The following is a 15547-nucleotide window of genomic DNA, read 5'->3' as shown; positions in this document are numbered from 1 at the left end:
ATTTAGTAATCTTAGCTAATTATACAGCTGATCTCGATCTGAAACAGCCACACAAGTCATCTCACTCTATTCTACTTCATCCTTAGTTTATATTTGGGGTAAAATACGCTACAGTGGCATCCCCATCTTAATTGATAATAATGATGACAGTCTATGTCATCTATCGTCTGTTGGTGTAAATGTTTTATTTCAAATTGTCTTTACTTGCATTTTCATCAGCTGATTATTTAAATGATTTAAAGTTGTCATCTGCCAATGTTTTTGTTTTAGAATGTTGTTCATTAATTAGAGTTACAAGTTTGTGTTAATATGTATTCAATTATTTCTATGAAATAAGTTTACATCATGGTGTCAGGATATTAGAAGAGTAATAATAACTAATGGAACACCTCTACCAGATCCACTTGACATTTCAGACAAAACAAATGCAGCGGAAAAATTGATGATATTCAAGGTCCAATGGAACAACCATCTAACTTTGGCTGAAGGGTGGGGTGGCTCAAAATGCAGCAAGATAACAAGCAAAAACTTTTAAGATCTATTCCAGTGTCTCATTTGGAGGTAAAAATTGCACCTAATAAATAAAATATGCAATGATAAAGCCAGCTTTGGTGAGATCATTGGTAGAGTAGATGATTATTTTGATAATTCCAAAATCGTTACTTTTGAGCACTTTCTGTTTAAGTACTACCTACACAATCACCAGTTAAGTCTGAAAATGTAACTCCAAAGTTATTTTGGAAAGGTGACTTTCCAAAATAATCTTACCAATTAACATGGAAAGCATTTGGGAATATCTGTACCCAGGAAAGGATGAATGTAGAATGGAGTGAGATGCCTTGTGTAGCTTTAATACTGAGTAAGACGAACTGTTTTAGTAGCAAGGATCATTTATTAAAAGCTCAATGATCCAGAACAGCTGGGTTCTGGGTTGAGTTTTAGAACCATATAAAAGCTACTAACCTTTCTTAGGATCAAATCGGAGATTACGGGAGCACTTCAATTGCTAAAATTCAACAGAATCATTGTAAAACAATATTGCTTGATTTCTTCAAGCTATAACGTTATACAGCTAAACTGATGAACTAGGCTTTTATCATTTAAGATTATATATTTAATTAAATAATGCGTCATAAGAATGTCTACAAATAGAGGTGAAATTGAAAGGTTGATACATAAAAAATGTGTTTTAAAAATTAAAGCGGTACGCAACCAAAATATATTTCTAAGATGTTTTGTACGATAAAACGCCTCAAACTAAAGCAAACTGCTAAGCGCCTAATTAAGGAGAGTGGCCAATAATTTGAAGATAATTTTAACGGGATGGAACCCCTAGAACCACAATCCGTAAGTCCAACAACCTCAAGCTCAGCGGATGAAACAAACCGACCACAGATGTAGGTTCACCATGTGCAGCGGTTGTGCAGAATCTGTTTGTACGAGAAATATAAAAAACACATTTTACAAGTCAAGTCTACAAGTTTTCAAACGCTAATAGTACCGTACACTTCTCGATACAATTATTGATTTGAATTATTTGAATTATTTATTTACAATTTGATTTCTCGATACAAATATTTTTTTATTCTAAAAATATAATTAAATATAGGCCTAGGTAAATTTAAGATATTAGGAAATATAATTAATTCATAACTGGTTACACTTTGCAATGTTTCTAAAAATTTTCAGCGCGAAAAGTCACTATTTTGGCGGCAAATGGAGAGGTGACCGATGAAAGACAGAGTTGTCAGTCTGTTATCAGTGACACGAGTTCTTATCACTTGTCAACCCCTCACAATGGACTCTGGCGCAGTCAGTAGAGATACCGGCGTTGAAAAGTATATACTTTGGAACTGTACAGTTGATAAATTCACACAACTTTTCGGAGCTCATTTCATTTGTTGATAAATTTACACAACTTTATGAGTTTATTTACGTATTGACGGATTTATGATTCAAACCTATGATTCAAACTGATGAGTTCATTTTGTGAGTTGAGAAATTCATAATATCATAGTTCACAGATACGCGATGGATCGTACTTCAAGTTGAATTTTCAATTAATAAACTCGAATCTTAGATTGTTTAGTAGCTCTATCAAATCATTGAACCGTATTCGATTGATAAACTGCAATCAAAAGTTTGAATTTTATCAGCCACTATCTAATTCAGCTACGAAATTCCAAGTTAAATTTGCAAACTACGATTCAAGTTTGGTTAGTAAATGCTAAGCAAAAAGTTGATTTATATTCAATTGATGTCTATTATAATTAGGGGTTTGAGTGATCAGCGACTATTATTCTTTGTGATAAACAGCACAATGTTAGATTACTATTGTTGATCTAAGATTGAACCAAAGATTACATAAGCTACTGAACTAAGATCTAAGTTTCACTTACAACTGATAAGCGTACCGTTCCTTCTGTCTGTGATTGATAATCTACTATCAAAACCAGGTTTGTAAGTGATCAGTGAGGTCTGCACCGCAGATAACAGCTGATTGTTTGATGTTGCTCAGAGAGCCAACCCGGTAACCAGATTACGAGGGTTCAGATGTTTGATATAGATGTTTGTTTGGCGTTAGGTCAACCTACTGCCTTTTGTGTGGTCCCTGTGGTTGGGAAAACGGTTTAACATCTATCTGAATTTTAAGTATGTAGACTTTTCAATTTTGATTGATGATAGAATTGCTTTATCTTAGCAATCTGAAAATAACATCCTTGGATCGGCTTTGAAGTTGAAAATTCGTCAATTTGTTGACATGAGGAAAATTTTAAAATTAAATGTATCATACAGGTGATTTTGTCTTGACGATGAAAATCACATATGGCCTACACATAGTTCTAAAATAAAAAATAATAAAAATGTAAATGACAGTAAAACCGTGAATATGAAAAGACCTTGGAAACATGTACTTTCTGGACATACCCTGTACCATGAATACTAGAAAATACCCCTGTTCTATAAACAACATAAACTCATTTTCCCGGCAGTTAACCCAAAGAATTACCCTAAAACAGTAAAAATTACATAAGAATTGTGTATATCCATTTTTACTTAACTCTAATGGTTTGTGTATTTTCAGATGGCAGTATCTCAGAGCTAGTCCAACACCTGCAAACATTGCTAGAGGCAGCAAAATACAGGTAAGTCCTCAATCTATTTATTACATGCTACATTTGTAGTAATGGAATCATTAACTTTGGTTACCTTAATATTATTTAGATGAATTAATACCGTATTAGGAAATTTTAAGAAGAAAAAACAGTCAAATCACCTTAGTGTACTTATATTAAATCTATCGTCTTTTATTTGGGGTTTGGTACTATGAGAGTTGTTGGGGGCTTAAAAGGTTCCAGATTACAATGATTAAAAATTCTGCGTACAAGAAATTTTGTGGTATTTTACAGTAGTGTACTCATTTAAGCTCAATCTAACCTTTTTAGTCCTAAGCTTGCTACAAGGTCCCGGGTTCGATCCCCGCCAAGTCACCAATGGATTTTATCTAAGTGATAATGCCGCAACCCCTAGGTCTAGCCTGAAGTAATGTGAAAAACAATCCCTGGCTCGTGCCTAGCGTCCTATGAAAAAATTAAAAAATGGAATTGTCTGACCTTGGTATATTGTGGCCAAATTGAGAACTGAGATTTAAACCCAAACTTAAGTATTGAAATTATTAAAGTATTTTATATACGTATTCAAATTATGGATCTTAAATATTTTGATACGAACACTAAAGAATTTTGTGAATAAAAAATTAGCATTCACACAAGTAGCTTATAATGGATTTTTTAACGTAATATTATAAAAGAAAACTGTATTAACCCCTATTATAGTGAATGATTTCACATAAGAACTATTATTGTTATTATTTTAATTATTTGTATAACTGTTCAGTTAGTAAACGTTAAAATGACAATTAAAATTAATAACAATGAGTATCGTTATAAGAGGAGAAACAAAATGCCGTCAAGGCGTTAAAGAAGATTAATTCAGCAATTGTACAAATGATGGCAGTTATCTTTTTATTCATCTTCCTTGTAATCTTTCCGATTGTTTATTCAATGCCATTTTGTTCGACGGTTTATGTAAATTATAATGGCTCAACCTTTGTTGCTTCTTGTAGCTGATCTTTCTTTATCGATTTATTTTTTAAGGTTTAACCTGGCTTAAACTCGTGTTTGCCTCTGGTGGGAAAATATTCAGATTCAATCACTTTGCATTTTCAGCCCCATCTTGTCTTCATCGTCCTATTGTTAGGGTCTACCTCTTATTTTCCATGTATTTCACATTTACTATCTAATCAGTAATAACTTACAAGTATTTGTCTGCGCCAGTGTCATTTTAAGAATGTGTTTGTTAATACACGTTTAGAAAAGCGTTACAAACTTCTTAAATATTTGTGGGAATGTCGGAAGTCAAATCCCCTTCCTTTCACACCAATGTGCGAGGCACTACCACGAGATTCAACACACTGGTTTAACCTCGGTTTTAAAGAGTCTTATACGTCAATCAATTTGTATGTTTGAAAAAACTATCATCTAGCTCTTCGAGAAGAGAGGTTTTCAATGCAAAGAAAACTCTCTTTGCTAAAGACATATTTTTGTTCTTTGTAGATAGGCCTTTCGCTCGAAGTGGTATCCTTACCTCCACATAACATAACAAAGTTATTGGTGATTTGCGGGTCTTGAACTATGATCTAGAACAGAAAGTCCACTCTACAACTAGTCTATCCAATTTTGGAAATAAAAACAATTCGAGCTACTAAAATTGTTAACGATATACATTTATTGCTATAGAACATTTTAGGTGCGCCACTGAAAATGCATCAAACAAAAACAAATGTATATTTTAGTCCCCAAAAGAGTCGTAGTAGGGAAAATAAAATGGAAAAATATACCTCCAATAGCTAACTCTACGTAAAGGTTTATTATGCGGTGTTCTTTTTTAGTAAAAACTCTGATACAGCTGTTAATATATGTGTATGTTTTTGTATCCAAAGTCAAGGGTAGATACTAAATGACTCATTGTTAGGTAAACGTACAGTGTGTGACGCAACCACTCGTGTGTTTCATTATATTTCCTCTGAAAAAACGTAAATGTACGAGATGTGAAGTTCAAAGTTCACATTCCACTTGTCACTGATAAATGATACATTACGTTCTACCTTTCTTTGTAATGTCAACCGAATGTATTTGAATACTCGTTTTTGCAATGTACAAAAATGTATTATGTAGGCCTACTCTTATATCTGTTGTCACGCTTGTTCATAGGATTTCCTGTAACGTTTTAGGCTCATTAGGATTTCATTATCTAGTTTTGCTTTTTTAAAGGGGGGGGGGAGGGTAGATTAGTGGAGTTCATGTATTATTAGATTTATTACTTAACAATTAAACTTTATAACATGACTATTTAGCATGTGTAATGTGATGAATCCTTTGTCACCTAACGGTTTAAGAGTTTGTTGTTTACAAAATCTAATTAAAAAATGTTATTTTGGCTTTATGAGGTAAAAATTGGGTTTTCCCATTTTCAAACGCCCAAACATAAAATTTCTCAATTTCTTTGAAACGTTTGATTTTTCAGGGTGTAGTAAGACAACAATAAGTTAATATAATAAACTGTTCTAAATACAAACAACGATCATTTATGTTTCGAATTCGTAATGTCCTCTTTTAACGGCTTGTATGTAAGCAGGATCCCAATATTTTCCCAGAACGCTCCGTCTTTTCTTTTCCCTCACAACTTGACTAATCCCTAAGTTAAAGCTGTTGCTCGGAAACACTTCGTTGAGCTGTTTCTCAAACAAAGAGTTCACCCAAACTTATTTTGATCACTTACGGTTGTATTACATATATATTTATATTATATAATAGTATTTTTGATAAAAGTACAGTCTAGTGTTCATAATTTCTTTACTTATTAAATATTAAATTTTTATTTTGCTTGGACCTTTTTAATTTTGCAGTAATAGTTTTCTGCCTTCAAAGTATTACTTTGTTTTATTGTGAAATTTAATCTTCCACGTAACGTATTAAGAGCTAAAAACCAGGGGTTGTTAAGGGTTGGAGTAAAATTTTTTTTCCAAATGTTATAAAAATAGCTGAATTATTAGTGACAGCTAAATTAATCGATCGAACTATCGAGTCATTGAATATTTTGATTTAGTGGTTATTTATTTCCAGGTACACAAAGAGTCTTTATGATGAATTAATGAAAGTAAAATAAAAAATACAATATTAAGATACCGATTTTTCAACTGAAGTATTGTGACTCATTGACAGTTTGTGATAAAAGCTCACCAGTTAAAACGAGGGTTTCTAAAATGAATTGTTCCCAGATAAAATCAACGATCAAATAGTCGTCAAGTCATTGATGATGTTGATTCAGTGAGTATTTGTTTAGTTACAATCACAACAGCCAACAATCATTATGTGGATATTGATGAACTCAAACCTCAGTCGATACTTTATGTTGACCGTTTTTAAACACATTTCAGAGTTTATGAAATTAGTTACTTATGGCTTACTTTTTAAAGAATCTATAATAGAAATGAATATTTTCTTCCCAGTCCTTGTGAGATGACAACAAAATATACACAGATTATATTAAACTGTAAAAACCCAAATTCTAACAAGCAACATGATGTAATGTTATAATCATGTAATCTAACATTTGTAATAAACAACATTAACAACGTTTTGACTGAATTACCAATTTATTCTTTATATTTTAAGGTAAATGTGTGTAAGTAGTGTGGGAATAATTTTGTTTCATATATTATGTGCCCTAGCACATACAAAAATTAAGAATTTACTACTGGTGGAATGCTTATGGATCTCTTTACCTTGGCTCATAGCAATATGAACATGACAATATCACGCAGACGTAGGTGTAATCCTACGAGACCTAACCTGGTTTATCCGACGATTTACATTACAAAACACCGCTCTTCTCACCACTTGATCTTAAACTTAGCTAAAAACACTTAACAGGAATATTATTTGATCGTTCACTAATTCTACTGTATTCTTAACCCGTTTATTTATATACAACTAGCGAACCTAATACTAGGCAAATCTCCAATTATTTTATAACATGAATGTATTTGTTTCTATTTGTTAATCCCTACCGTGGAAAAGGTTGTCTTCAGTTGTCATACGAAGTAGAATTTTGTTAAACAAAACTTTAAACAACCGATTCAACGACATTTTACTTTCAAAAAATTTAACTAAACTATTAAATCATTTAATTGAATGGTCAAGAAAACTTTATATAAATTGCATTTGCGTTTATTTTTATTTAAACCCCACATTTCATACTGTGGTATAGTTATTTTTCTATTGGAAAGTAAGTAAAAACGTACTATAACTAGAACTACTGTACTAACTATAACTTTTAAAATCATATAAATTATAAAACACAAACACCGACGTTATGTTTCGTTCTAAAAGATTTTACTTCATAATTTACTAAGACGATAATCACACACTAATGAGTACAAAAAGAGAAAGACGTTTGTGTAGAGATTGCCTCGAGATACATGAAAGTTGCCACAAATGAGGCTCTTGGAGATTACTGCGAGCAAATTTGGCGGGAAATATCACATTTGAGCGCGAAAACCGGAGAGATTGATGTTCTTAATATTGCTGCGAGATCAAACCGGGAGGAAACATATCAGTGAACTCGCATATCACGGGAATAAGCATATCAGACAATTTGAAATAGGCAATGCTGCATTTATATCAATGAAAATCACTTAGGTGAATATTTCCAAGTATGTAAAAAGAACCATAATATTCTCGTTAGTATCTTTAACTTGTTTTAGTGATAAAATACACACATTTAACACTAACAAATACATATATAAGACACACATAGTTTATATTCACAAAATATCTAATATAATTCAAAAATGAAACAGTGATTACAAACGGTATCTGTGCCACAACCAATCATATGATAAAGTACCCTACTCTGGTGCTCTATTGAATTGTCATCAAGCAAATTATCACTCGATCCAGAGCAATAACTGAAGATCTATTTGATTTCGACACTAATACTGTTTGTCATTTGTGGAAATAATTCATAACTTACTGAGTAACATTACAATTTATTTTTCCTACAGTTACCCGACAAAGTTGGCTTCCTTGTACTGTTTATAGTACAGAAAGCTGCTAATTGCTGCATATTTATACTTTGTCGTACGGTTTATACTTTGGCACAAATCAGGATTCCAAAAAACAGCGTGGTTCTATTATGCACGTAATCCGTTTACGCTTGGAAATAGGTTGGCAACACTTAAAGATAATAATACTATGAGCAGCTGATTGACTATTATAACTACGATTTAACCTGTCATTTCTTGTTTATAGTTTTGGTATTTCCGAACTTTCTGGACTTTTCTTTTAAACGTTTTTAAAACATTCCTACGATCTTAATAAACAAGAAAATGCCTTTAAAGCATTTTTTTAGGCACGGAAACCACTTCAAATTAAAAAACATACGGAACTATTTTCTCAAGTCACGGAGCACATTGCTTGCCGAGGAAAATAGCGGAGTGATACGGACCGCGGGTACTACTTTCTCTAGGGCACCTATTTGTGTTGCCAGCTGAACCTAAAAACGTGTTGTATAGTGTTTGAAAGACTAATTATTTATATGCTTTATAGTAACTGTAGGAAAAATATAATGTGTAACACGAGTGCAAAAGGCCTTTGCTCACTAGTTTCACAAATAACTATGGAGCGTTGCTAATCCAATGTGAAAACAAAAATGTATTTTATTCAAATATAGTAAGATCTGTAATCCTATTCATTCAATTCATTATTTCGCAGCAATCATCCCATGTAAGGTCTACCGAGTTGTACGACAAGTGATTTACAAACAAAGGATTCCTGGAGTGAACTCTTTATTGGACTGTTATTGTCCGTATAATCTAAAAGATTATTCAGTTTACAGAACTTAGATTCATGCTTAATCACTCACACTGGTTATATTAGTATTGTTATAATTAAAAACTTGTAAGGTATTTTATCAACAATGACTAGTGGGGTGTTTAACAATAAAAAATAAATGTTTACAAAAGACAAATCTTTCTTATCACGTTTCATTACACGATCTAAACTAACAAGCTTACCAGCCAGGAACGACAATTGTAGTTTATCCTCAGACGTACACTATTTGTTTATTAACCCTGCAGATTACAAATAATATCAACACATAACCATATTATTTGTGTCGTGACAACATTTACTCTGGAGAACTCTTTTAAAATTTTAAAATAAATCCTCGCAAATAGTTACATTTGTATGGCCTTATGTTCAGCATTTTACCTGGTAATTGAACCTGGCCTGGTCATGTAACAAAAGTAATGTTACTCTGAAAGCAACCCAACTGAACATACATAACCTAACCTATCCAAACCGAGCATACCTAAACCGTCCAACCTAACCGAACATGCCTAACCCAGTTTCAAATAGCCAACAAAAAATACTACACAATACTGCAAATTCATTGGGAAAATTCTATAAAGAAACGTTGTGTACTTACTCCTTATTTGTTTACGTTTGAACTAATTTTTATTACTATACCCACAACTTCCAAAATTAAACATCGACTTGAAGGTAAATTTAAAAGTAATATTGTTGAAGAGGAAATTTAAAACTCGGTTTAAAATTTTCTCCCCACCAAAATCATAACGTAACTCAAACGATGATTGCACGTCAAAGGGAATTGAGATTAAAACGTGGAACACGGCATATGGAACATGGATCAAGGGACTGGATTTGGGCAAAGCCGCTTAAGAGTCCAGCTGGAGCGAGTATATCTGTATCTCGCTCTTTCCTTTTAAATTATACTAGTTAAACACACACACAAACCTACAGTTATGATATGAAACCAATCATATACAAGTATCGTACAGGGTGTTATTTTTTTCAACGCAACCCAAATAATTACCCCCGTGACACTATCAACAAAACCAGCTTATATTATGGTACAGTATCCCGGTTTTCTTTACTTCATTGCCAATCAGCTAATATGCATCGTTCAAGTTTTCTATGAGGTTTAGTGTTATTGATAATTTATTGTCAATATGGGTTTTTCGAATGCGCATGGCTTGCGGAAACGCTAAGTTGGGGCATATTCGTAATAAGCTCTCAATAAAACTAAATTAAACTCATAGATAACTGTGCAACAATGCATATCAGCTGATCAACAATGAAATTAAGAATACAGTGGTGTGAGCTTGTTTTTTCTTTCAACAATGTCTTATGGTACTTGTAATAATTTGGGTTGCGTTTAAAGAAAACGCTCTATTTAAAACTTGATTAGTTCAAGGTTTATGTGTTATTATTGAAAAACTCCAACTATCATGGCTATCGATTTTAAATTTTCAAAAAATTGGATGATTCTGACACTGGCTACAAAACTTTAATAAGATTTTGGTGTGTTTTAATCCAATTTATAGGAAATTTACATCAGATTGACGATAAAATCGTTGACTATAACTCTAATTATACATTTCATTGATGTGCTTAACCAGTTTTACACTTAACGTTATCAAAGCCAAACTAAAAGACCAACTAACTTTAAACTATAACAACTTCTCTATCGCCTATTGTAACAGTAAAGAAACAGTAAGGCAGAAATCTCAATTTTGAAAGTGCCGCACTCTGGGAATGGCTCATTTGACTATGTTCTATTTGAATAAAAATATGCTTCAGCTGGCTCAAGTAAATAGGACATCTACTTACGTATGTAAGATTGTATGTTACCAAGTAGTTCAAGTAGTTTGGTAAGGTTCTAAAGCCTCTTGTGTAAGAGGCATGAAACAAATGGTCATCCACCGTAGCTCAGAAATATAATACAGGGCTGTGTGGAAGTACCGTAACATCTCTTCCTTTTTCGCTCGCTATTTCAATATGTTTTGTGTAAGACAGAGTTTTTAAACCGTTAAGCATTGTTATTATGCATATCTAAGTGGGCCATTAAACAAGTCTAAGTAGGCCCTACTGGTTATCACAAACCAAATTATCGATTATTTATTTTTTTTTTTCATTTGTAAGCTGTTTCAAGAACGTATCCCTATCACTGTGAACAGTTTTTTTTTCTCTTTTTTTTCAATTTGAACAACTTTTTTCGGACATTACAAAGTACGGTAAAACATGTATTAATATTCGGCAGGGTGTTTTCTCGGGGTGATATGGAGATGTCCGTGATATGGAAACTTTTTTGGATGAGTTTCTCAACAATGTAATTTCGCCTCGTCCTGGTATAATACAGTATAGTAGGCCTATCTGCTTCTATTCCACCCTTGTACTCATGTTGAGATAATTGAATTCACATGTTATGTATCCCCCAAGGGTTAGTGCACTATGATGCAGATTGAGAAGCTACCACTGTCATACTTTAGGCCACCAACCAGTAAAATATATTCACTTCTTTTTAAATGGCCTCAAATTGTCTAGTTAAGATTCTAGTTTATTTTTAACATCTCTTAGATTAACAAAAACTATTTTAAAACAGTGTTTTAGAAAACGGCATTATTTGGAGACAATAGTTTACCAGTCTAATATTAGAATAACAACACGTTTTCCAATGTATGTGAGCTCAATTGTACAATGTATTAAAAGTGTCAAGCTAAGTTTTTATTTTTTTTATTTTACTAAAGTATTGAGGCAGTACCACGTTATAATAACCACATTATAATGCGGTACTACCATAGACTTACCACACACCAAGGAGACGTTTTATCCTACTGTATTTTTTATATATGAAACCTATTCTGAAATCTTTTACCATCTGGCGACGCTTTGTGGGTTTATTATTTTAGTTTAAATTTTACTGCACCTGCTCTTAGGTTGAGTAAACCAGTGCAGTAGTTAAAAAATACCGTCCATATAGTAATAATCAATGAATTAAATCAATAAATCGAGGAACCAACACATTCAATGACGTACGATGATTAATCATTTACAAAGAAAACGCCTCAATAGATCTTTCTTATTTGTTTGCCAAAAGTCTGTTTCCTGATATTTATAAATAAACAGTCACATGTTTTTCAATTGTTTTTGTTAAAAACAAATAATAGTTTTATTGTGTTGTTTTGTTGAATGAAATAAAGAAGATGGTTTTTGTTAACATTTATTTTGTCATTTCTAATGTTTGATAATACGTAATCGTCCTTGATATCAAAGTAATTGAATCACGCATATTGACGATACCATCAAGTGGTACAGAGCATGCACGCAAAGAATGAAAATTTGAGGTACTTGTTATAGGTACATTATTATTGCAAACATTGATACAGCAGCCTTTGTTGATATCTATTAATACATTAATGAGCATCTGTTGTTGATGTTATCACGAAACTTAGATATTTAGCTACAGTATTGGCTGACTATGGGCTTACATTATTATTCATGGAGGGTTCTTTACCACTTAATCAAAATACTCGTCAGACTTGCATTATAATTCTCTCTATAGCAGGCGTTTTGTTCGTGTGAATATGTCGTAGATAATAGTATTCTCAAATAGAGGTTACAGCACGATACTTCTGTCCCAAGGACACGGGTTCAAATCTGGTCAATAGCCAAAGATGTTCAGCTACGATACAATATTCAACAGGTGTTTTGAATACAATGGTTTTTCGGGCGGATTTTTATTCCCTTGAAAATTTTCAAAAATAGGGTCTGGACAGTTTCTCTGTCTTGAAGAAATCATATTACTGAAATTCGAACGGTAATTAAAAATCACAAAACTACATCTTATCAGAATTTATCAGGAGTTTTGTTGTAAAAATATTTCTCGAGATCTTCTGAGCTAAAATTGTTTAGAGAAGTAAGAGGTTTTCAGACAATTTGTCTAAGTGACGTTGTTTTAAAAAGCCTGTAAAACTTAAGTACATTTGTAAACGTGTTTAGTCCAACAAATGCAAAAATAAGTGAAAAGGTGAAGTTCAAAGTTCGCGGCCCACGCCAGACATCATGATAAATGGCTTGGAAATACATTCAGATTTTCTTTTTGCTCTTAAAGTGTTGTTGAAAGTGGTTTAAGTCTTTGTGTTTCGTTTTTAGTACTTAAGGTTAGTTGAAATTAATTGATTAATGTAAACTTAGTGCTGGCCATATGGACACAAAAAAACTCGAGGATGAGTCAATATTTTAGACTAAAATAATACTTTTATAATATTCTGCCTAGGCTATAATTAAATCTGTTTATTAATTTAATTCACGACAAACTATTTTACAGTCTATTCGTTCTTTTACGGGGTAGTAATATTTTGACTAAGGAATAAAACAATAAAACACTCTAAACCTAAACAGATATAGGCTTGAATTTTTAACTATGAAAATGTTTTTGTGTAAAACAGCGTGTCCCAATAATATTTGCAACATTGAAAAATATATTATACCAATTGTTTTGTTACCGTATCTTTTGTGTTAAGATAGCTTTACAAATCTAAAAGGAGAATGCCTTAATTTCCCTCAGATGCATATCATTTTGTCTTTTTTGAGAATTTGCAAATTATGGGTTTTTAGCTACTGGTTAGTACCGTAGTTATGAATTAGTCTCAAAACTAAACTAAAGGGTTTGGCTGGATGTGAACACAGGCTTTCAAAGCATTAGTCTCGTGCTTAATTCATTAGGCTAGGCGCACCTCTATCTAAATCCCATAATGAACAATGTTAGACATTTTACAGTAAATAACGAGTAGAGTTATTTTAATATATTCTAATCTAAAATGAATTCAATCATAACTTCACCGACGGTTAGAATCTTTTGACAACACCTTTCAATTTAATATGTTAAATATTTTGTAAGAAGCCACTTTGGTAAGAAATTTATGTTGACCAGTCCAACTTCGAGTGCTGCAAGAATGCGTTTATCGTATTTCATCTGTCTCGCTAAAAAAAGTAGAAAGCTAAACATTCCTTTTGTTTGTGTAAGTTTGGAAGCACGGCCCATTTCAACGATTCAGATTTAAGTAGGAACTTAATATTCTCCAAAGATAATCCTTTTCCTTTGCCCCGACCGCCTTAAAGAGCCTGCATAATCCACGAGTTAAATGACATTTTCACTATTTTTCTTATTAAATGTTATGTACTTGCAAGAAAATTTGATCATTGCAATTGTTCTACTGTTTCGAAGAACCAATCGATCAAATAATATTCTCATAAGCTTTAAGTGATAACTTTCGCTTCCCTTGGTCAATATCGAAATGGGGACAGCACAGAGATATTTTTGTATTTAGAACTATTGAACAATATTTTAATATCTGACGGTTAGTTAGGTCAGTAAAATACAAAGGATAAAAAGTGCACTGTAGTACATACAATACATAGTGTCAACCCTTTCATCGCATTAAATCAAATTGTTGACATTTTGAATATAAAATCTGCCTGATCGAAACCCAACAAACAATAATAATGAAATACGTGCAATCAGGAATAGCCGTTTAAATAGTTTAAATCCCCACTGATACGTTTATTGATTCAATTGCACAGCCTGGCCTAGCAGCATTGGTCAAATAATCAGCGGAATTGGTTATGTGGAACACGATTTTGCGTGATGAGATTTTCCCCAAATTAATAAGGGGATCCAATCCTGGTAATGACAACACCAGCCTGATTGGTAATGATGTTTGTGGTGGATTTTATTTACTTTCGGAACCCTCATTTCCAATACAAACTCATCATGAGGGAGTCTAGTGGTGACGAGGGACTTCTGTCTGCTACCAGTGGTCACAAACAATAACTTACTTATCGTAACAAGCAAATAATAGCTTTGGTAGTCTAATTAAAATAACTACTGCCCGTAGTAGCCTCCTATCAATAACGTTTACCAGTGCCCTAATAAAAATAACTTCTTTCTGTAGGCTATTTTAAATTATTTATATTAGCAGTCAATTATAAATTATAAATGCTAGCAGTAACCAATATTAAATAACTGCTACTATATAGTAGTATGTTATAAAAAGCTACTACCCTTTAAAAATAACTGCTACTAGGAGCCCCTGTAATCCAACAAGGAGGTCACGAATTGTGGATACTTATAGGCATTCACTGTGGATGCGAGACTCCCTGGTGTGGATTAACATCCGCAATAGTGAGTACTACGACTATCCGCAGTACTATTAAAATAATATACAATAATTAGACAAATTAGTTTACAACGCAAAATGTGGTTCGGATTCCACTATAAACTGTAGGTCCCTTAGTTGCGATTGGCTGTATGGGTTAATAATTAACAGTTGTGTCTAAGGAATATGTCGGCCTTAGTCACTAACAAGACTACAAGAACACGCCACTCATCCTACACTCATCTCCATTCATACTTGGTTGAAAATACCTACATTCGTATGGTCGCCTTTTAAAAGTAAAGTATTAACTATCCGTAAGCTATTGCAAATCACTTATATCCGTAGCTTGTGTATAAATAACTAATGTATACTCCATGCTACTAGGTAATCATAGCATGGTTTTAAAAGCTGACACTAGTATTCTATTCTAAATAACTACTGCACACTTCGTAGCCTATAATT

At 32.8% G+C, this 15547-nt stretch overlaps 1 long non-coding RNA gene across 1 annotated transcript in view; it reads left to right on the top strand.

Moving 5' to 3' along the window:
- LOC129004158 (uncharacterized) overlaps nucleotides 1-15547 on the top strand; it is a 74176-nt gene that overhangs the window by 22635 nt on the left and 35994 nt on the right. Inside the window, exon 2 of the long non-coding RNA XR_008491679.1 lies at nucleotides 3086-3146. This is a non-coding gene — a long non-coding RNA (uncharacterized LOC129004158). The remainder of the gene's footprint in view (nucleotides 1-3085; nucleotides 3147-15547) is intronic.

This window comes from Macrosteles quadrilineatus, unplaced genomic scaffold (assembly GCF_028750875.1).
Source record: "Macrosteles quadrilineatus isolate MER2022 unplaced genomic scaffold, UCM_ALF_1.0 Scaffold_9__3_contigs__length_116548681, whole genome shotgun sequence".
NCBI classification, from domain to species: Eukaryota; Metazoa; Arthropoda; class Insecta; order Hemiptera; family Cicadellidae; genus Macrosteles; species Macrosteles quadrilineatus.
The sequence above is the reverse complement of the archived record's forward strand: the minus strand, read 5'-3'. Positions and strand labels throughout refer to the sequence as shown.